A 22040-nucleotide genomic window follows, 5' to 3' on the forward strand; every position below is an offset into this window, starting at 1 on the left:
TTAATTATCACTGGTGCAGTTGCACACCAAGCTTAGAAACATGCACACAGATAAACAGGTTTTCCTGACAAAAACTTTAACTTGCATTTACATTGTTTAAAAAGCCCTTACCTCGTCTGCTGCAGCTCGACATCAAAGCCTGACATCACTGACAAACTGTCTGATACGGATCCCAGGAAGTCATTACGATGTCATTCATTCCACTAAATCTGTCTATAAGGGTTGTTTGATTTATCAACATGAAGCAAGGAATCTCTGTCTGTCTGTGGGTATGTTTGTATGTCCTTTGCATATCTTGAGTAGCCGCGCTTTGGGTGTGTGACGCGACTATGTCATGGCAGGTGTATTGCTGAGGACCAAAGAAAGCAAAGTCCCGAGCGTGAAGTTGTTTGTACGGGAGGTTCTCGAGAAAGCTGCTTGCCAAGCAACCAGTCCGCTCCCAACAATTCTTTTGCACTTTTGCAGATTTGAAGTTTAAGCATGTTATATTAGTTAACACGCCTATTAGCTCATTATGACAACTTCACTGATATCACACGTTTCTCACACAAGTAAGCCCACAAGGATTTACAATTTACAAGAAATAAAAGAAACAATAAAAACTAATCAGTACCTGTAAATGTAAACCTAGCTTCAGGCAACTTCTTTAGGAAGCTTCGTAGCGAAAGTATTTCCATATTTGATCATAAATCCATGTAGTTTGGATCAATCACTGCACAATTAAAGAAAGAAAAAGTAGTCTTCGGATATTAACAACCAAACAGTATCTGTATCACGTGTGCTAGTTTATCAAATTACATCAATTTTATTATCAGACGGACTTTCCCTTCTCCTCTCTGCCAACAACCCCCCACCCCCTGCTCCTCTCTGACTTGCAGTGACTCCTTAATTGGGGCTCAGCTGACAGGTTTTCCCCTCGGGGAGCCGGAGCCATGTGGACCATCTGCTTCTAGTCGCAGGATGAACAGGTGTCCTGCTCCCCGCCGACTGCCTGCACCTTACCAAGCCTCTGGAAGGCCGCACGGCACAGTGCGGCGCAGTGTAGCTGCTGTTTACACAAGATAAACCGCAGCAGTTTAGTTTGACCCGTGTGGCTTTTCTACCTCAAACAAAAGAGGAAACATATGGAAGTCTGACATAAAAGTAAAGACTCTGTTTCTGTTTCATCAATGCATATGTTCCTAAATATTTTCTTAAAAGGATCAACCCACATACTCCTCAATAAACTCACTTTGGAACGTAGCTTTTATTAAATGAATGAGTTGTGCAGGGAAATTATCCTTTGCCATTGTGTTGACACACCGCGGCTCCTGCTTCGATTAAACTTTGATTTTATATAATTTGAGGAAGTACATAATTATATGGTCTGATAATGCATTTTTCCACAGCTGTACGCTCTTCTAGCTTTCTGGTTTTCGTTGTCTAGCATTTCATTATAATGTGGCATACAAATGGAGGAATTATGTGAGGAATATTGATCTTGATCTCCGTGAGACGTGAGACCTAATTAAGTAAAGGTTTATTATTTACGCAGGAAGTAAAACATCAACCATGACTTCATGCTTCTCTCTTTGTGCTCATAGTTGAATAATTACCAGATCCTGTTTCGCTTCATTTCCCTCTTCAACATTGTAGATGTATGCAACAGTGAACAGTGAATAGTTAAATATGTGTATCTTTGTGTCTGTTGTGTCAAATTACACTTGTGTGTGTGTGTGTGTGTGTGCGTGTGTGTGTGTGTGTGTGTGTGTGTGTGTGTGTGTGTGTGTGTGTGTGTGTGTGTGTGTGTGTGTGTGTGTGTGTGTGTGTGTCACATTTATAAAAAGTGTTGCTCTGAGCTCATTTAGCACCATTGTCATGATGTCCAGAGTGGAGTCTGTTACTCAAACTACACCCCAAAACAATCCCACCCCACAAAACGTGCTTGATTACAGTGAAAGCTCTAGGGTTAGCTGGAACCCTTTTCACAATCGTTCAACAGAACGGCAGAAGAAAGGGAAGGTGTAAAGATTATCCGGGCAGAGGGAGGGATGAGTGTGTGTCAGGAAAGAAACAGCAGGAGCAGAGGCTGCAGCAGCTCTGCCACCACACTGGGTAAACACTGATCCAGGCAGCAGCAGCAGGGATTACTCCTGCCCCTTAACAAGGCCTGAGAGGGGCATGCAGGGAGAGGAAGAGGTAGTCCAGCTGCTATCATCCACACACACACTTCACAGGCATAATGCTATACTAACAGTCCCCACATGCTCCTACCTATGCAGAGAGGAGCCAAACAAACTAGACCACATGGTGTGCGTGCGTGTGTGTGTGTGTGTGTGTAGGGGGTGGGGGGTGAGACAGGGTCACCAAGGACTTTTTTGAAGACACAAAAGGTTGGCCTTAGGCCCAGTGCCCTCTGGGTCACTTAAGAAGGCAAGGAGGCAGCATGAAAACACGTGCACACACACACACACACACACACACACACACACACACACACACACACACACACACACACACACACACCACCTGCTGTTCGGGCAGGCTCCTGTTTGGTGTAATGGAGATGGAGTGATTCAGCAGCCACACAAAGCAGGACACATTGCTGAGATTTACCACATAACTTAGGCCAATAAAACCTCCACGGCAACCCAGTCCTCACTTTGGAATTATAGTTTCCAAACTGAGGAAACCTAAGATCTTCAATTTATTATTATATAAATTAGAGAAAAGTAGGAAATCCTCATATTTGAGAATCTGGAACCTGCTAAATGTGTGATGTGTGGTTGATAGCAGCCTCTCTCCTAGCAAAATACGTTCCCACACAACCAAACTGCATTCTCAACTACATTTCAAATTATATTTTCTACGGTCGCAGCTACACAAAACTACTTTGTTAGGTTTAGTAAAAGACTTGTTTGGCTTGAAATAAATACGTTTTTATGTAACAACTTCGAATGGGAAACAAACAGCGGTTTAAAGGGTTAAAGTCTTTTATTATAAACAAAATAGGTTTTCCTCGAAACATAATTGACAATGTGGTTTTGTTGTATGGGAAGGTTATTTTCAGGAGGCTGTTGAAAGATGACTGAAACAGTTAATCTATTAATCGTTTCAGCAGATTTTTGTCATCATATTAAACAGTTTGCTGGAAAATCACTACAGCAACATACCCCCCCCACACACACACACACACACACCCACACACCACACACACACACACACCCACACACACACCCACACACACCCACACACACACAGGAGGATTAACTATGGAAAAGATGAAAAACTTGTTTCCACATTTTTTTACTTTATTTTAATTTACAAACTTTTCATAATACACAGTGCTGTTACAATGAAATGTCTTTCAAAGAGTATATACATACAGTGAGTCACACACACACACACACACACACACACACACACACACACACACACACACACACACACACACACACAAACACACGCACGCACGCACACACTTAAATTCACAGCTTCCTGATTAAGTCATGATAGATCGTCCCCACAGGGCCTGGCCTATTGAACAGTGTGTGTGTGAGTGTGTGTGTGTGTGTATATGTGTTCTGTCGTAAATAGCAACATTTCCATATACGCTGGTGCATGCTTGTGTGTGTGCGTATATGTAAGTGTGGCCATGTGTCTGACTGAGTGCAGGTGCGTGTGAGTGTGTGTGTGTGACACTGGGGCGAGTGCCGGGTCAGCGGGGTCAAAGAGGAACAAAAGAACGGAGCAGCTCCCAGCTGCCGGGCCAAACGTCATAGAGCCACATCCCCCTTTCCTTTTCAATGGGAGCGTGCCGCTGTCCTGCTTCTGCTGACACACGCACACGCACACACACACACACACACACACACACACACACACACACACACACACACACACACACACTCACACACACACACACACACGTCCCGGCCAGCAGTCCACAGTCATGTCTCGAGCTCACTGCTGCAGGCAGAGGGGGTAAAAGGGCACATGGGGACATATGCACAACACAGAATACCATCTGAACTCACACGTCAGTGCCTCCCTGCACATTTGAACAGCATTTTGACCAACAAAAAAACACTAGAACTCTTTGCCAAAATACACAGATTTAGCAGCCTGTTTGTCCAACTGTACACGGGAAAGCTGCAGAAAGCAAAGAACGTTACATGTTGCCATTCTTCCACTTTCTACGTCTGGTTCGGTCAAATACTACTGAGAGGCTATTGCAGAATATTCAGATATTTCACTTCAGTAGAAGTTATATTAAATTACTTTAAATCCCCTATTATGAAAGATGGGCCTATTCAGAGTACATGTATATAATATTACTAGGTGTCACTTCTCTACAATCATCCAAATCTATAATAGCATCGTTTCAAAAAGACTTGAAATGGTCCAGTTCAACCAAATATTCTCTCATTTGCCTCGAACAGTTTTGGTTTTATTTGCCCAGGATCTGAGTTATCCACCTCTAAACTCCGTGTGAGTGGTTTTCACTTTCTACTGAAGAAATAGTTTCTAAAAACAGTTTAAATGAGTTCTGATTAGCCTAAATAACAAGGGCGTTGATGGAAATGTTTTTGTTTTTTAATGCTGTGAGCACAACAGATGGAGTTCCACTCGTCTCCATTGTATTGTGTTGGAGACATGGAAGGAAAACCTGGGTGCATAAAACTAAAACCTTCTGTATTGCTTGCAGAGGCATGTATGTTCTTTTCTAATTTGGATCCTGCGGTCATGTCACACAGAGCAATGTATAAGTGCATTTACAATATTTCATTTTCTTATACGTATGTTCTTTTCTGCAGTCTGATATTTTCTATACTAGGGCAGTGAAACGTTTATCAGAAAACTTCTCACATAAAATATTACATTACAAACAAAGAATTTTCTCTTCTTGCGTGTTTTTCAAATAAAATCTGTGACAAAAACTCAACCAGAAGAAGACAGCAGAGATGAGGGACATTGTCCTCAAAAGAAAAGCCCCTAAATCTTTATATAATGAGCTAATTCTAGTTCAAATATTGCAATATCTGAGATTTCAGAATAAAACAGTGACACCGTGTTTCCAAGTGCTGAGATGCTGCCGAAGCAATGATTTATAACCAAATATCTAGGTGTGGTGACAAAGTAGCTCAACAACCACAGCACTGCAAGAACCTTGGATTGAATTTACAATGTATTATTACTATTATTACACTCTGACATAGCAGTATGCACAAAGAACATGGTGCTTTAAAACTAAGATACCAAAAGAAAGTAGTTTGCCTTTTGTCAACGACTCAAGTCTCCTTTTGTTTTTACATCTCTCACAGCTGTCAACCCTGAGTGAGGAATGTTGTGTTTCAGTCAGCTGTGTTGAGGAACTGAACCGTCACCTTAGCTGACATGTAGCTGTCAAAAGCAAAATATCTTGATTTGTTTCATCAGTCAAGACATCCACTTTGTAGAGAGAGAGAAAGAGACATAGACAGAGAGAGAGACAGAGATTTAGATTTTTCAAAAACACTTTATTTACATATTCTTAAAACAATAATATAAGCTTTATATAATAATAATAATAATAATAATTATAATAATAATAATAAGCTTTATTTGTATAGCAGCTTTCATACAAGAATTGCAGCACAAAGTGCTTTACAGCAAAAACACAACAATTAGTACAAAAATAGATGTGTAGTGTGAATGTGTAGATGTAAATGAGTCTGAAGTACCAATATAAAAATAGCCGAATTAAAATAGCAGATAAAATAGCAGATAAAATAGCAGAATTAAAATAGTATAAAATAACATTGGAATTCATGCCTAGTACGACTAGTAACACAATCGTCACTGTGAGTCCCAGATTTCGAAAAAAAAAAAAAACGAAAAATCATATTAACATATCAAAAATATATTTATAAATAACAATTCTATAAATATATTAAAAATATCCAGATAAACACTGTGCAAAGTGTAAACATTCATTATTCACAGTGCAGATAATATTTTTAAAACACCAACGTTCTTCAAAAGTGTCAAGATCCCCGCTATGTTTGTGAAACCTAAAATCGAGCCAGAGTCTTGCCCTGATGTTACAGAGCCACACTGTCTTGGCCTCCTGCCCCTCTCTGTTCTCAACTCTGTTTTTCCAGCTAATGTATATGGCCATTTTAGCCTCTCCTTTTAGCTTTTTTTATGCAACTTTTCTTTGTTGTCTTTTTTGTAGGCAACTCCCATGATAAAAACACTCTCAGTAAAAACTACGTTAAAAAGACTAAAAAACAATGTTAAAAGAGAGAAAAACTCTGTGAGTCTCTTACACTCAGTAAAGACATGGAATACAGTCTCACGTAAATTGCAAAATGGACACTTGTTAAAAACAGCAGGATTAATAACAAAGATAAAAGCGTTACAAGCGACGGTACCATGTAAAATCCTTCACTGGAGGTCGGCTGTCCGCTTTTTGAGGGGAGATTTGTAAAAACCCCCCCACTGTGGGCCTGGTCCACTTCCTCCATCCAGTCTGTTACTCCACACAGTGGAGGGTCTGCTGCACAGGCCTTTCTTGTGGATGCTTTTCACACAGTTCGTATATAGAGTCTTTTTGTCGGCTCTGTGCAGCGTCAGTCCTACCGGGTTAGTGACCTTGAGCAGGGGACTGGTCAGTTCTCCCAGCCCTGGGCTCAGGTTTATTTCTGGAAAAGGGTCTGCTGGGTCTGGAGAAACCTTCCCGTCACTGTAGTCTTTTATTTGGCTTCTCTCCTTCCCAGAGAGCTTCTGGCTCCACAGCTCCAGAATCCTCTCGGCCACTCGAGCGGAGGTCAGACCCAGCAGAAAGCCCAGGGCTCGGGCATCGCTCAGTGCCAGCCCCACTGCATCCACCAGTTGCTGCAGGCACAGGGTTTTGGACCTGCAGAGCGCCACCATCAGGCCGGGTGTGCTGCTGCTGCTGACGTCCAGCCTGACTCTGTAAATAAAAGGCTCCTTCAACAACTAGTGCAGAGAGTCCGACTTTGGACACCTTTTATGATTAAAAAGGGCCCAAGACTTAAAAACACCCTGATAAAACGGAGGCAGCCCATTTAACTTAAAAAAATTAGAATCAGTCAAAAACAGAGCAGCATCCAGTCCCAGGTTAATTACACGTCTGAGAATGCAGCTGGTCACATCTCTCCACACCAAATCAGCCGGGCCGGTAAGATATTTTTGTAAAAACTGAAGTCTAAAAGTGGCTGTTCGGCTGGCTAGGTGGACAAGGCCCTGTCCCCTCTCCTCTCTGGATAAAAACAGCACCCCCTGTGGCACCCAGTGCAGACCATCCCAAAAAAAGTCCACCATTTATAGGGAGGAATGAAAGCTCACAGCTCGCCTTCTTATCTGGCTTGGTTCCGTTATTTCTTGCCCTGTGTCTGAGAGTAGTGAGTGGATTACCCTCTTCTGTCCGTTCTTTTTCTCCAGGCCGAAGAAGAAGCTAGAGGGAGCATCCATCTCGGTGGCGTTTTGAAACCGGGACCGGACCAGTGCACCCTGTACTTTAACGTCTAGCAGGTCGGCTAGAGCCATTTTCTTAATTTTGAGGATTTCAATATATCCTCGATCTCCTATGGACTCACTAATTATTTCACCCTCCAGGTCTTTCATAGATCTGGTGATGTCTTGTGTGACATTGAGGGTGTGCTGTTGACAAAGCATTTTTATTTCAGTCTTACCATGGTCCCACCACTGCCTTAGACTGCTAAAATCAAGTCTAAAAACACTCCAGAAATACATAACGACCTGTCTACATTTTTTTTCAAAAGTTAAAACTGAGTTAAAATGCCAATATGCATAAAATAATAAATTATAATAAAATAATAATAATAATAATAATAAAAACATTACATAAAAGCAAAGCATGATCTGTAAAACCGGCCAGAATGATGCTGCACAGTTTAAAAATATTAAAATGATGTTTAAAACAATAAATACGATCCAACCTGGCTAAGGAAATCCTATCATCTCAGTGGTGAGACCATGTATACTGTCGATCATCTGCGTGCATTCTTCTCCATACATCCACCAGGCCATGGGAGTGGACTAGCTGCCTCAGAGCATTATGGGACGCGTGATTGCGATCTAAAGATGCATTTTCTGTGCAGTTAAAATCCCCTCCCAAGAATAAAAAATCCTCCAAGGCACAGCCATTTAAAACATCATTAACTTTTTGTAAAAACAGCTTCCTCTCTACACCGATTGTTGGAGCATATACATTTATAAAAACAGCTGTAAAAAGGTCAAACCTTGCTTTGACTAAAAGCAACCTCCCCTCGATAAAATGCTCGACCTCCAGTGAGACTGGAGTAAAAGACTTGGAGAAGAGGAAACCCACTCCTCCACTAAGAGAAGTGTTGTGGCTTAAAATTACTTCCCCTTCCCACTCTCTCCTCCAGTCTATCTTATTAGAACTGTCGCTGTGCGTCTCTTGTAAAAACTGTGAAGTAAATTACTCCTGATTGTATTAATCCACACTTGAAAGACTATCATATGTATTTGTCTACCTCAATCAATATGTATTTCTGCACTATTAATGTATTTTCTGCACTGAATGTATTACAATCACAATATTGAATGTAAACACAGTAGGAATACTTCCCCTTTAAGAGAACAGGTCAACAACCATCACTTCCTGACTCTGCTGACGGAGGAGCGTGAAGGCGCCAACGGGGACCAATGAGGAGAAGGACAACGCCTACTCCATGTATTAGATTAGATGTTTATGCACCATTGTACACACTTGAGCGGAGCCGTCAGACAGCAACCTGGGTGTTTCTTAGCCATACAGTCTGTGGAAACGGTGATGTGATTGTGTCCTCAGCTGAGAATATTCTCTATGTTTGACTTATCACATTAATAAATATATCGATTTAACTAGAAGATTGCTGTTTTGATTCGACATTCAAGCTCCGAGTTCTTCATCTTTTTCCTCAACAAAACAAAACATCAATGTGTTTCATTTTATCAGTTTAAAATATTTGAGCTCTTTTTTTTTAAACTCTGGCTCCATTCACATTTAAATCACCTACTCTAAAAGTATCCATAGCAAGTGAGATGTTAAAAGCAAAAATAAAATCAAATAGATTAATTAAGATAGACATCTTCAACGTTTGTTTGTTTTTTCACTTTTAGCACAAATTTCTTTAATCTATAACACTCCTGTTCAATGAGGCCAGACTCCTCTCTTTGGCTCATATGGAGTCTGGCTGAGATATTAAAAAGGGCCAAATCTGGAAAGTATTCCTCCACTTTTACCCCATGTTGATTTTCCGTTTGTTGGAGGAAATTTTTAAAACTTTTACATTTCTTTACCTTGGCTGCTACTTAAATTAAAACCAGGGATGTCGCTGCTGTCTGAGATACACTCCTCTTCACTTGTACTTTCATCTGCCTGCCCCTGCTTTTTTAATGCCTGTCCCGCATCCCCAACTTTGCCGTTTTTTTTTCTCACTTAAAGCATTATTTGTTTTTTTCCTGCATTTTGAAGTAGCCTTTTGTTTTACCTCTAATGTTGTTACTTCCTCCTCCATCTCTGCCTCCTCGACCTGTTCGCCCCATGTTATCTTTTCCACTGTATCATTATTCTGTACTTCACCTGCCTCTCCAACCTGTGTTTTACTGACTTCACCTGTCTCCGTTTGCTCTTTGCTCTTTTTATCTATTTTATTTTAATCTTTATCACTTTACTTTCACCTGCCTCACCCAAAACACTTTCCTCACTTTTCTGTACATCATTAATACACACACCCTGTGAAACATCACCACCTGCCTCATGCACCAGGTCAAACACAGCAGTGGCCCGGCACTGCAAGGTTCGCGGAGCCGCCACAGGCCACCCAGTCGAAACTATCACATCCGTAACAGCAGCCACCTTCAGCACCACCGCGGCTGCTTAAAACTAAGAAATATATATATAAATATACATAAAGGCACAACATGGGTAAACAATGACCCACCACAACAAAAACACCGTCAAAAACAATCATCCCAGCAGCGATCCGGATCAAACAATACATCCAACATCTGAAATTATATAATATAATATAATAATTATAATAATAATGTCAATATGAAGAATAAGAATCTATCAATTTGCAAGTAGGTAAGGCAATTATTCCAGAAAATAATTATGAAACCCGGTTCTGACCACGGTTAAGGTGGTGTACTACTGCTGCTTCGTCCTGCTGTATGGCCTGGTGAACTCCACCTGGACGCTGGGGCACATCCTGTCTCTGTGGTGCTGCCTGAGCCCCACCATCATGTGGTGTTCCTAGAAATTTCCGGCAACAATCTCTAAACAGATGTGTTGTGTGTTTCATGCATCTTAATAAATCAACATTGATCGTCGTATCCCATCAGTTTTTACCGGTTTCAATGCGGCCACAGCAGCCAACAAATGAACTGTAACCCCCAACACTACTTATTCTCTCTCAGCACACACAGCTACCACACAGCTACCTGTACAGCTGGTATATAAATTATGACTTTGATAAGATACCTGCCTAAAGTATCTCGATACCGATACCACGGCAAAAAACACAAGGAAAAGTAATGTGATAATAGATGGCATGGAACTTAAATTGTTTTTCTTTGTGTGTGTGTGTGTGTGTGTATGTGGGGACCATTTTGAAGTATTTGAGCTGTATTATTATTTTTCATTCTAAAGATGTTTAGTGATATAAAATGTTAATAATAATAATAATTTTAAAAAAGTATAAAAATGCAACTCTGGGTTTCAATGGCATCTGAATCCTGTGTAAATTCATCACTTGTGTCACATATTTAATACAGCAGTGCCCTTTTGCCTTTTGAGTTACTGACAGGATCTTTTTAAAATAGTTTACGTGCAGTGTATTACGACATATTTGATCTAATTTATTTGTATTTTCATATTATTTATTTATTTATTTATATATATATATATATATATATATATATATATATATATATATATATATATATATATAAATGTATTATGAAATATATATATATATATTTAATTATCTCTTTTTTTCAACGTTTAAAAATGTTGGGAAAAAAAAGTATACATGTTATACATTTACAAGGCAGGGGGATAACTAAACCTTCTTCCTTAATAGTTCCCAGTTTAGTTTTTATGAGTGGTGTGTCAGGATTACAACACACATGTGGAAATTTATGTCAATTTAAAATAATTTCTATATCTTGACAAGTTGTTTTGATCATAAAGTAAAATACTATATTGTTACACAGATACCTGTGACTGAATGTTAAAAAGGAGGAAAACATAAATGTAGGGAAACAGATTAATAATTGAGAAACGTTATTTATTAAACATCATACCTGCCTAAAGGATCTCAATACCGATACCACGGCAAAAAACACCAGGAAAAGTAACTTGATAATAGATGGCAGAACATGGAACTTAAATTGTTTTTCTTTGGGTGTGTGTGTGTGTGTGTGTGTGTGTGTGTGTGTGTGTGTGTGTGTGTGTGTGTGTGTGTGTGTGTGGGTGTATGTGTGTGTGTGTGTGTGTGGGTGTATGTGTGTGGACCATTTTGATCATAAACAAATGGAATAGAATCCATGATGACATCATCAACATAAATTAGAATCTAGAGTCTATCCAGATTCCAAAGTTCTATCCGGACACAGATTTCACTCAGAAACAAACGAAACACAGGAGAAGATGACCTAAATCCAGCATGAGAAAATAAGAATATGAATTGAGCTTAATGGAGGAAGCTAAGAAGACACTGGAAAGACCGCAGTTTTCATACACATCCCAGCTAGACAACCAGAGAGCAGCCCTTAAAAAGGCAGAAGATCTCCTGAAGACTGAGCGCCTCTGCAATCAGCAGGAGACAACAACCATCCAGGAGGAGACCGATAAATCAAGAGATTCCTGTCTGCCTCAACTGGATGAAAGGAAAGATAAGCTCACGGTTACTCTGAAGGAGGCTGAGCAGTAGCTGAAGATCAGACATCTCCAGTGGCTGGAGGAGAAGTCTTCCCTCCGTCAGGCCACAAAAAGTCTAAAGCAGAATCTGCAGGAGGAGCAGAAGTGACTGGAGGAGAAGCTAACCCTCCTTCAAGCTGCTTTAGACTTTTTAAAGCCTGAAGGACCTTCTGTCGGCTGAAGGAAAGAAGACCTCTCCTCCTGCCACTTCTGCTCCTTCCCCTGCATATTCTGCTTTAGACATCAGGCCACAGAAAGTCTAAAGCCGAATCTCCAGGAGAAGGAGCAAGAGTGGCTGGAGGAGAAGTCTTCCTTCCATCAGGCCACAGAAAGTATTAAGCAGGGAAGACACTTTCTGTGGCCTGATGAAGGGAAGACTTCTCCTCCAGCCACTCCTGCTCCTTTTCCTTCTTGGAACAACAAGGGATGAGGACTCAAGCACGCACACCGGACAAGGGATGAGGAACGAGGAGGGACGGCGAGGGATGAGGATCGACGAGGGATGAGGAACGACGAGGGATGAGGAACGACGAGGGATGAGGAACGACAAGGGATGAGGAACGACGAGGGATGAGGAACGACGAGGGATGAGGACGCATGCCGGACAAGGGATGAGGAACGACGTGGGACGGCGAGGGATGAGGAACGACGAGGTATGAGGAACGACGAGGGATGATAAATTGTTTTTCTTTATGTGTGTGTGTATTTGGGGACCATTTTGAAGTATTTGAGCTGTATTATTAGTTTAGTTTAGTGATATGAAATGTTAATAATAATAATAATAATAATTAAAAACAAGTATAAAAATGCAACACTGGGTTTCAATGGCATTTGAATCCTGTGCAAATTCATCACTTGTGCAACATATTTAATACAGCAGTAACCCTTTTAACCGTTTTCACTGAGTTACTGACAGGATCATTTTAAAATAGTTTACATGCAGTGTATTACGACATAGTTGATCTAATTTATTTGTCTTTTCATATTATTTATTTAAATAAATATATAAATGTATTATGAAATATATATATTTAATTTTATCTTTTTTTCAACGTTTAAAAATGTTGACAAAAAAAAGTATACATATTATACATTTACAAGGAGGATGAGGAATGACGAGGAATGAGGAACGACTAAGGACGAGAAACGACGAGGGATGAGAAACAATGAGGGATGAGGACGCATGCACGCCGGACAAGGGATGAGGAACGACAAGGGATGAGGAACGACAAAGGATGAGGAACGACAAGGGATGAGGAACGACAAGAGATGAGGAACGACAAGAGATGAGGAAGCACAAATGCACGCCGGACAAGGGATGAGGAACGACGAGGGATGAGGGATGATGAGGACACACGCACGCACGGTGGACAAGGGATGAGAAATGACGAGGGACGGCGATGAGGGACGGCGATGAGGAACGACGATGGATGAGGACGCACGCCGGACAAGGTATGAGGAACGACGAGGGACGGCAAGGGATGAGGAACGACGAGGGATGAGGACAACGAGGGATGAGGAACGATGAGGACGCATGCACGCACGCCTGACAAGGGATGAGGAACGACGAGGGACGGCGAGGGGTGGGGAACGACTAGGGATGAAGACGCACGCACGCACGCACGCACGCACGCACGCACGCACGCACGCACGCACGCACGCATGCCGGACAAGGGATGAGGAACGATGAGGGACAGCGATGAGGAACGACGAGGGATAAGGACGCACGCACGCCGGACAAGGTATGAGGTTCGACGAAGGATGAGGGATCAGGACACACACCGGACAAGGGATGAGGAACGACGAGGGACGGTGAGGGATGAGGAACGACAATGGATGAGGAACGACGAGGGATGAGGAACGACGAGGGATGAAGAACGACGAGGGATGAGGAACGACGAGGGATGAGGAACGACGAGGGATGAAGAACGACGAGGGATGAGGAACGACGAGGGATGAAGACGCACGCATGCTCGCACGCACGCATGCACGTCGGACAAGGGATGAGGAACGACGAGGGAAGGCGAGGGATCAGGAACGACGAGGGATGAGGACAACGAGGGATGAGGAACGATGAGGACGCATGCACGCACGCCTGACAAGGGATGAGGAACGACGAGGGACGGCGAGGGGTGAGGAACGACTAGGGATGAAGACGCACGCACGCCGGACAAGGTATGAGGTTCGACGAAGGATGAAGGATGAGGGATGAGGACACACACCGGACAAGGGATGAGGAACGACGAGGGATGGCGAGGGATGAGGGACGGTGAGGGATGAGGAACGACGATGGATGAGGAACGATGAGGGATGAGGACAGACGCACGCACACCGGACAAGGGATGAAGAACGACGAGGGATGAGGAACAACGAGGGATGAAGACGCACGCATGCACGCCGGACAAGGGATGAGGAACGACGAGGGAAGGCGAGGGATGAGGAACGATGAGGGATGAGGACAACGAGGGATGAGCAACGATGAGGACGCATGCGCGCACGCCTGACAAGGGATGAGGAACGACGAGGGACGGCGAGGGGTGAGGAACGACGAGGGATGAGGAATGACGAGGGATGAGGAACGACGAGGGATGAGCAACAACGAGGGATGAGGAACGAAGAGGGATGAGGAATGACGAGGGAAGAGGAACGACGAGGGATGAGGACACACGAATGACGTACAAGGTATGAGGAGAGAAGAGGGACGGCGAGGGATGAGGACAACGAGGGATGGGGAACGATGAGGAAGCATGCACGCACGCCTGACAAGGGATGAGGAACGATGAGGGATGGCGAGGGATGAGGAACGACGAGGGATGAGGAATTACAAGGGACGGCGATGAGGAACGACGAGGGATGAGGAACGACGAGGGATCAGGATTGACGAGGGATGAGGAACGACGAGGGATGAGGAACGACGAGGGATGATGAACGACGAGGGATGAGATACCACGATGGATGAGGAACCACGACGAGGGATGAGGAATGACGAGGCATGAGGAACGACGAGGGATGAAAAACAACGAGGGATGAGGAACGACGAGGGATGAGGAACGACGAGGGATGAGGAACGACAAGGGATGAGGAACGACGAGGGATGAGGAACGACAAGGGATGAGGAACGACAAGGGATGAGGAACGACGAGGGATAATGACACACGCATGCCGGACAAGGGATGAGGAACGACGAGGGACAACGGCGAGGGATGAGCAATGATGAGGGATGAGGAACAACGAGGGATGAGGAACGATGAGGGATGGCGAGGGATGAGGAATGACAAGGGATGAGGAACGACGAGGGATGGGGACAACGAGGGATGAGGAACGACGAGGGATGAGGTACCATGAGGGGCGGGAAACGACGAGGGGTGATGAAGACGCACGCACGGCGGACAAGGGATGAGGAACGACGAGGGATGAGGACGCACGCACGCACACTGGACAAGGGATGAGGAACGACGAGGGACGGTGGCGAGGGACGGTTGCGATGGACGGCGATGAGGACTCACGTGGGACAAGGGATGAGGAACGACGAGGGATGGGGACAACGAGGGATAAGGAACGACGAGGGATGAGGAACGACGAGGGATGAGGAACGATGAGGGATGAGGAACGACGAGGGATGAGGACGCGCGCACGGACGCCGGACAAGGGATGAGGAATGACGAGGGACAACAGCAAGAGATGAGGAACGACGAGGGATGAGGAACGACGAGGGATGAGGAACGACAAGGGATGAGGAACGACGAGGGATAATGACACACGCACCCCGGACAAGGGATGAGGAACGATGAGGGATGAGGAACGATGAGGGATGAGGAACGACGAGGGATGAGGACGCGCGCACGGACGCCGGACAAGGGATGAGGAATGACGAGGGACAACAGCAAGAGATGAGGAACGACGAGGGATGAGGAACGACGAGGGATGAGGAACGACAAGGGATGAGGGACAACGAGGGATTAGGAACGACGAGGGATGAGGTACCACGAGGGATGAGGTACCACGAGGGGCGAGGAACGACGTGGGGTGAGGAACGACGAGGGGTGAGGAACGACGAGGGGTGAGAACGCACGCACGCACACCGGACAAGGGATGAGGAATAACGACGGACGGCAAGGGATGAGGAAGAACGCACGCATGCCGGACAAAGGATGAGGAACGACGAAGGAAGGCGAGGGATGAGGAACGACAAGGGATGAAGAACGACGAGGGACAATGGCGAGGGATGAGGAATGACAAGGGATGAGGAACGACGAGGGATGAGGAACAACGAGGGATGAGGAACGACGAGCGATGAGCGATGAGGAACGACCCGGTATGAGGAACAACGAGGGATGAGGAACGATGAGGAATGATGAAGGACGCTGAGGGATGAGGAGCGACGAGGGATGAGGACGCATGCACGAATGCCGGACAAGGGATGAGGAACGACGAGGGATGAGGAACGACGAGGGATGAGGAACGACGAGGGATGAGGAACGACAAGGGATGAGGAACGACGAAGGATAATGACACACGCACGCCGGACAAGGGATGAGGAACGATGAGGGACGGCGAGGGATGAGGGATGGCGAGGGATGAGGGACAACGAGGGATGAGGAATGACGAGTGATGAGGTACCATGAGGGGCGAGGAACGACGAGGGCTGAGGAACGACGAGGGGTGAGGAACGACGAGGGGTGAGGAACGATGAGGGATGAGGAACGATGAGGGATGAGGATCGACGAGGGATGAGAAACGACGAGGGATGAGGAACGACGAGGGATGAGGAATGACGAGCGATGAGGAACGACGAGGGATGAGGACGCACGCACGCACACACACAGGACAAGGGACGAGGAATGATTAGGGATGGCGAGGGATGAGGGACGGCGAGGGATGAGAAATGACGAGGGATGAGGAACGAGGAATGATGAGGGATGAGGAACGACAAGGGACGGCGAGGGATGAGGAACGACGAGGGATGAGGAACGACAAGGGATGAGGAACGACGAGGGATGAGGACGCACGCCGCACAAGGGATGAGGAACCATGAGGTACAGCGAGAGATGAGGACCGATGAGGGATGAGGAACAACGAGGGTTGAGTAACGACGAGGGATGAGTAATGCCGAGGGATGAGGAATGACCTATTTATATACACATAAATAGTACAGTCTGTACATATACAGTCTGTACTTTCCGAGAAGGCTGGGGTCCTTCAAAATCTGCAAAGAACTGCTATTGATTTTCTACTAGTCTGTTGTGGTCAGTGCTCTCTTCTATGCCGTGGTGTGTTGGGGAGGAAGCAGCAACAAGTGGGTCGCAGGGCGGCTGGACAGACAGGTGAGAAGGGCTGGCTCTGTAGTGGAGACAGAGCTGGACCCCCTGGGGACAGTGGCAGAGAGAAGGACCATCCTGGGCAACGCACAGCAGCACCCTCTGCACAGCACATTCACCAGGCTTAGGAGCAGGTTCAGCAGCAGACTGCTGTCCCAGTCCTGCTCCACAGACTGCTGTACCCGTCCTGCTCCACAGACTGCTGTCCCAGTCCTGCTCCACAGACTGGATGTCTAAATGATGCATTTTCAGTACAGTTAAAATCTCCTCCCAATAATATAAAATCATCTGAGGCACAGCCATTTAAAACATCATTAACTCTTTCTATAAACAGCTTCCTCTCTGCACCGATTGTTGGGGTGTAAAGATTTATAAAAACAGCTGTAAAAAGGTCAAACTGTGCTTTGACTAAAAGCAACCTCCCCTCGATAAAATGCTCGACCTCCAGTAAATCCTGCAAGAAAGAATGTCATGTTTAGTGGCATTAAAAATATGTTTTTTTATGTGTCGCATATCGAGTGACAGGTCACACTTACTTTTACGTGGCATCCAATCCGTCCTGTATTAATCCTCCATGACACACTGGTTCCGCAGGATTTGTAGATAGAAGGCTGAGAAAGTCTGAATATAACCTACAATATAAAGTTGTTTAGTGCATGTGTGTTTATGAGTAAGATAAATCTGAGTGAACATCTGCAGCAGGTACAAACCTGCATGACTGTCTCCACCCAGCAGCCACGACCCTCAGCTGTTCGCGTTGAAGTCAGTTTCTTGCACCTTTTAAAACTATAATATACTAAACATACTGCAGTCTGCAGAGAGTGCAGACATGCAGTCTGCAGAGGGTGCAGATATGTGTCTTTTTTAATTTAATTTAATTTGTCTTGATCCAACCCAAACAATAATTGCGGCTTTTCCCAGTTTTTGCTTTTGTAATTTTGCTAGTTGAAGTCTTTTCCAGGTTAATCTATCTAGCATTATCAGTAGGCTAATAATAATTATAATTATAATTATAATTACAATAATAATAATAATAATAATAATAATAATAATAATAATAATAATAATAATAATAATCAATTCTTCTAGAAAATCATTTAGAGGAATGAGCTTCTTTAACTGGATAATTCTATTATTTGCAATAGTAATAAGGACATATTAGATTTTGCAGTGATACTCCGAAGTGGTTAAAGCAGGGACGTGAGGCCGAGTCTCACCTGTCATCATGAAAAGTAAAAAAACTAATAACAATAAAATAAAATAAAATGAAAATGTATATTTGTCCACTGTCCATACGTGCTATACATGTATTTTCTGTATGATTCCAATAATGTTGATCATTTTAATAGTCAAAATCACTGAATTTGCATATCCTCTGTTCAGATACAGGAGAGTTGAGGCAGCAATGAGCTGAGCCTCCCCTCGGATTGCGCAATCCCTCGCAAACTAGGTTGAGCGCATGCATTTGGTGCGTGCCTGTTGCTATCTCTCTGTATGTCGCCAATATAATGTTTACAGACACTTTTATTATGCGTCCTGGCTTTGCATAGTCTAGATAATAATGTATGTGTGTAACATATTTAGCCTTGCTGATGTGACATAAAACCACAGTGAAAAAACAGCAGATGAGGCAGACAGTACTCTGCAGCACTGAAGAGGGCACACGTGAGCCCACAGGTTCGTGTAGCTACTCTTCTTCAACTAGAGACGGTAACAGCAAGCTACTGCTAGCTAACATCAGAGTCACGTGCACTGTTGCATATCAGAAATGAGAAATTATGTACGAATATGGGTGGGTGGGTGAGCAAGACTGTCTTGGACCTTAATTTTTTTTCTTTTTTAAACTGGACTAAATATACAAAAAGCAAAGCATATCTCTTTATTAATCTCTTGCCATGGTGAGCTCCATTCATGATAACTTTTCAGTCACGGTGCATTTTCTTGACTTGGAGTGAAAACACTCAGAGTTGTTTGAACTCCGATCAGCTGTTCTGGAACCAAAAACTCTCATTTCCCATCTCAGGGTTTCTCAATCCCCTCGGCACCTTTAAAGGGATCGTTCGGACTGTTTGAAGTTTCGTATGAGCTACTTTGTATTCATATTCAGTGTATTACCGACACTAGATGGCGGTCGACACGCCCCCAGTTTGGAGAAACAGACAGGATTTATGGCTTGAGAACAAAGCCATGTACTGCTGTGGATGGCGGTGGCAGAAGTTATTAAGTGATATTCTCTAACTGTACCTTCATCAGTAAACTGCTCCTTGTTGGTTGGTGAGAGGATCTGTATTAGGTCTAGAAGTCATCAGTTAACAGGTAAGTTGACTAACAAGCTGATCTCATGTCCTCCTTTTGATTCCCACTTCCCCAACTAAAGACCGATACACATCTGGAAATGCTCTCTCACCGTCAACTTGTAGTCTCCTGGATCCTGACGACATGTACTCCTTGTTATTGTGTGTCCAGGTACAAATGCAAGTGTATATTCCCTTGTCTTTTGGTTTAGCATTATCTATACTAAAGTCAACTTCATGGTAACCTGGAAGGGGCTTGTTGTCCTGGAGCAGGAGGGGACACAAACGTAAGGAGGAGCAAAGATCTTTTGAAGAAGGAATCAAAAAAAGTCATGAAAAGGATTTTGAAACACGACAGAGGAAAGACTTGAAAGGGAGTGTGGGTATAAAGTTCCAAGAAAACTGAAAAATAAGATGTTATATACTGTTTTGATGCCTTGGCATTATCAACTGAATCCTTATACAAAAAGAAAAACAATTATATGATGAGAAATATAATTACATTTTAGTGCAATTTAACATAATGCATCAGCTTTATAAGGTCAGATAAGATGTACGTATTGTCCCTGAGGGGAATCTTTCTCTTGGGAAAAAGAAAAATGTCCCCATTTAAGAGTCCAAAATATATTAAATTAAAACGTATAATTATTGATTACTTAACTACACATTTGGCCTCCTAAAACAATGTTAAGTAAACAGCATATTGCTTTTAATTTCCTATTAACAAACTGATATGTAAAAGACATTTCCTCCACTTATAAGGAATATAGGCAGGCTACTGTTTACAGGGATTTATTTGAGTCATTGCTATTCACACACCAGTGTCACTGTAATCACAGGTACCTTGTTCCAGGTGAAGTTTCCTTTCAACTCGCTACATGTGTGGTCGACAGGACGTGGACATGTAACCCTTTTGCTTATGTCCGAGTTTTTGATATCTGCGTATAAGAGTTTCTTGTTCGTCATAGGGCCGTCTTTGAAGACGACAACTTAAAAAAAATAGTTGTAACACTCCCCTGATGGGTCTTTATGCCTAGAAAAGAAGCAATAGGCATCAGGAAAGAATGTGCTTTAGAGTTGCTAAAAGATCATGAATTTGATCTTCGTTGTCAAATTATTTCATAGAAACAGGTGTCCTTACCGGGCAGTGTAAAGGCCAGAGTGCTCAGTGAGAAGATTTAAGAAAAAGAGGGCTCCACCGTGGTAATGCACGTTCTCATTTTCGTCAGTGGTGATCTCAATCGAGGAGTTTTCTTTGAACCATGTGATCTCTTCGTCACTAAGGTTGTTCTCCAGATCGTAAAAAATGCAATGCCTCCCCTTCAGAAAGGTTGTAAGACTCTTTCGATACATTGGGGCTCGGCTGTCTCTGAAAATGTGGGAGAAGATGACAGAGATCATGGGGATGAAGATAAAAAATGAAAAGCACAATGTAAAATAATTATTGGATGTTGAAATGTGCAGGTAGACAGAGGTCGCAATTATTACAGCAGTAATAGAGTATTAGAGCAGAACAAATGAAAAAAAGAGTTTTTAAACTGTGTATCTGTAATACAGGAACGAAGGTGATGCAATGTATGCTGGTAGTGATGAAATTCACTCCTGCATCTATTAATACAAATGTAGTCACCTACGAAATCCCTCTCTTTGCATGCACGCTTTGGTGTAGTCAAATAGACAGAGCAGTACAACAGTTACAAACCTTATTTACAAGAGACCTCGTACATTGACTTTAACATGTAGATACAGATGGGACAATGATGTATTGTCTATATTTACTATTGTATTTAGATTAATGCTGGTTTGATTCTATATTTACAACAAATTCCATGAAAAGAACAAAGTCAACAAAGTGTTAATCCATCTTTGATCATTTCTAACTTCTGTGTGTGGCACTCAACCCCAAGCCTATTCAATCTATAAAACTTTATTTAACTAAAGTAACTGAAACAGGAGTAAATGGTGCATTTGTTAGGAATTACTTTCATCCGTGGATTAATACATATGTGCTGCTCTAGTGAGTATTTCCAGCAGCAGGACGGTGTATGTGGGATTGAGTAAACATAAAGTGTGTATTAGGTTTTGGCTGCACAGACAACACTTGGTTTTCAGATATATTCATTGTTGGTTTTGGTCTTTTTGTGGGATTTCGTGACAATAAGGTAAAAAAAAAATCGCATTTTATTCAGGCCTTGTTTCCTCCAAATATGGTCCTGTTCACTCTCTTTATGCATGCAGTATATTCATGCCACTGGCTATCATCTAAGAGGGGACAACCTCTACATAAGCATCTTCAGCACTAAACTGGATGTGTGAGCCGATGAGGATCGACTTCTTACAGCTGCGTGCACAGATACGTTCATGCTCTTCTGCCTCATGATGAATGTCCTACCTTCAGACGTAGTTATCAAGAAAACTGATGAGACATGTCAGAAACAACAAAGTCCAGAACACACACACACACACACACACACACACACACACACA

General features: G+C 43.4%; 1 long non-coding RNA gene across 1 annotated transcript; it reads right to left on the reverse strand.

Annotated features, from left to right (window-relative positions):
* Nucleotides 1–19574: 19574 nt before the first annotated feature.
* LOC115026685 (uncharacterized) lies at nt 19575–20850 on the reverse strand. Its single transcript, XR_003834313.1, has 3 exons — nt 20695–20850; nt 20397–20586; nt 19575–19817 (listed from the first exon to the last, which is right to left on the reverse strand). It is a non-coding gene; the product is annotated as an uncharacterized LOC115026685 (long non-coding RNA).
* Nucleotides 20851–22040: the final 1190 nt, after the last annotated feature.

The sequence above is a fragment of the Cottoperca gobio genome, chromosome 21, assembly GCF_900634415.1.
Source record: "Cottoperca gobio chromosome 21, fCotGob3.1, whole genome shotgun sequence".
NCBI classification, from domain to species: Eukaryota; Metazoa; Chordata; class Actinopteri; order Perciformes; family Bovichtidae; genus Cottoperca; species Cottoperca gobio.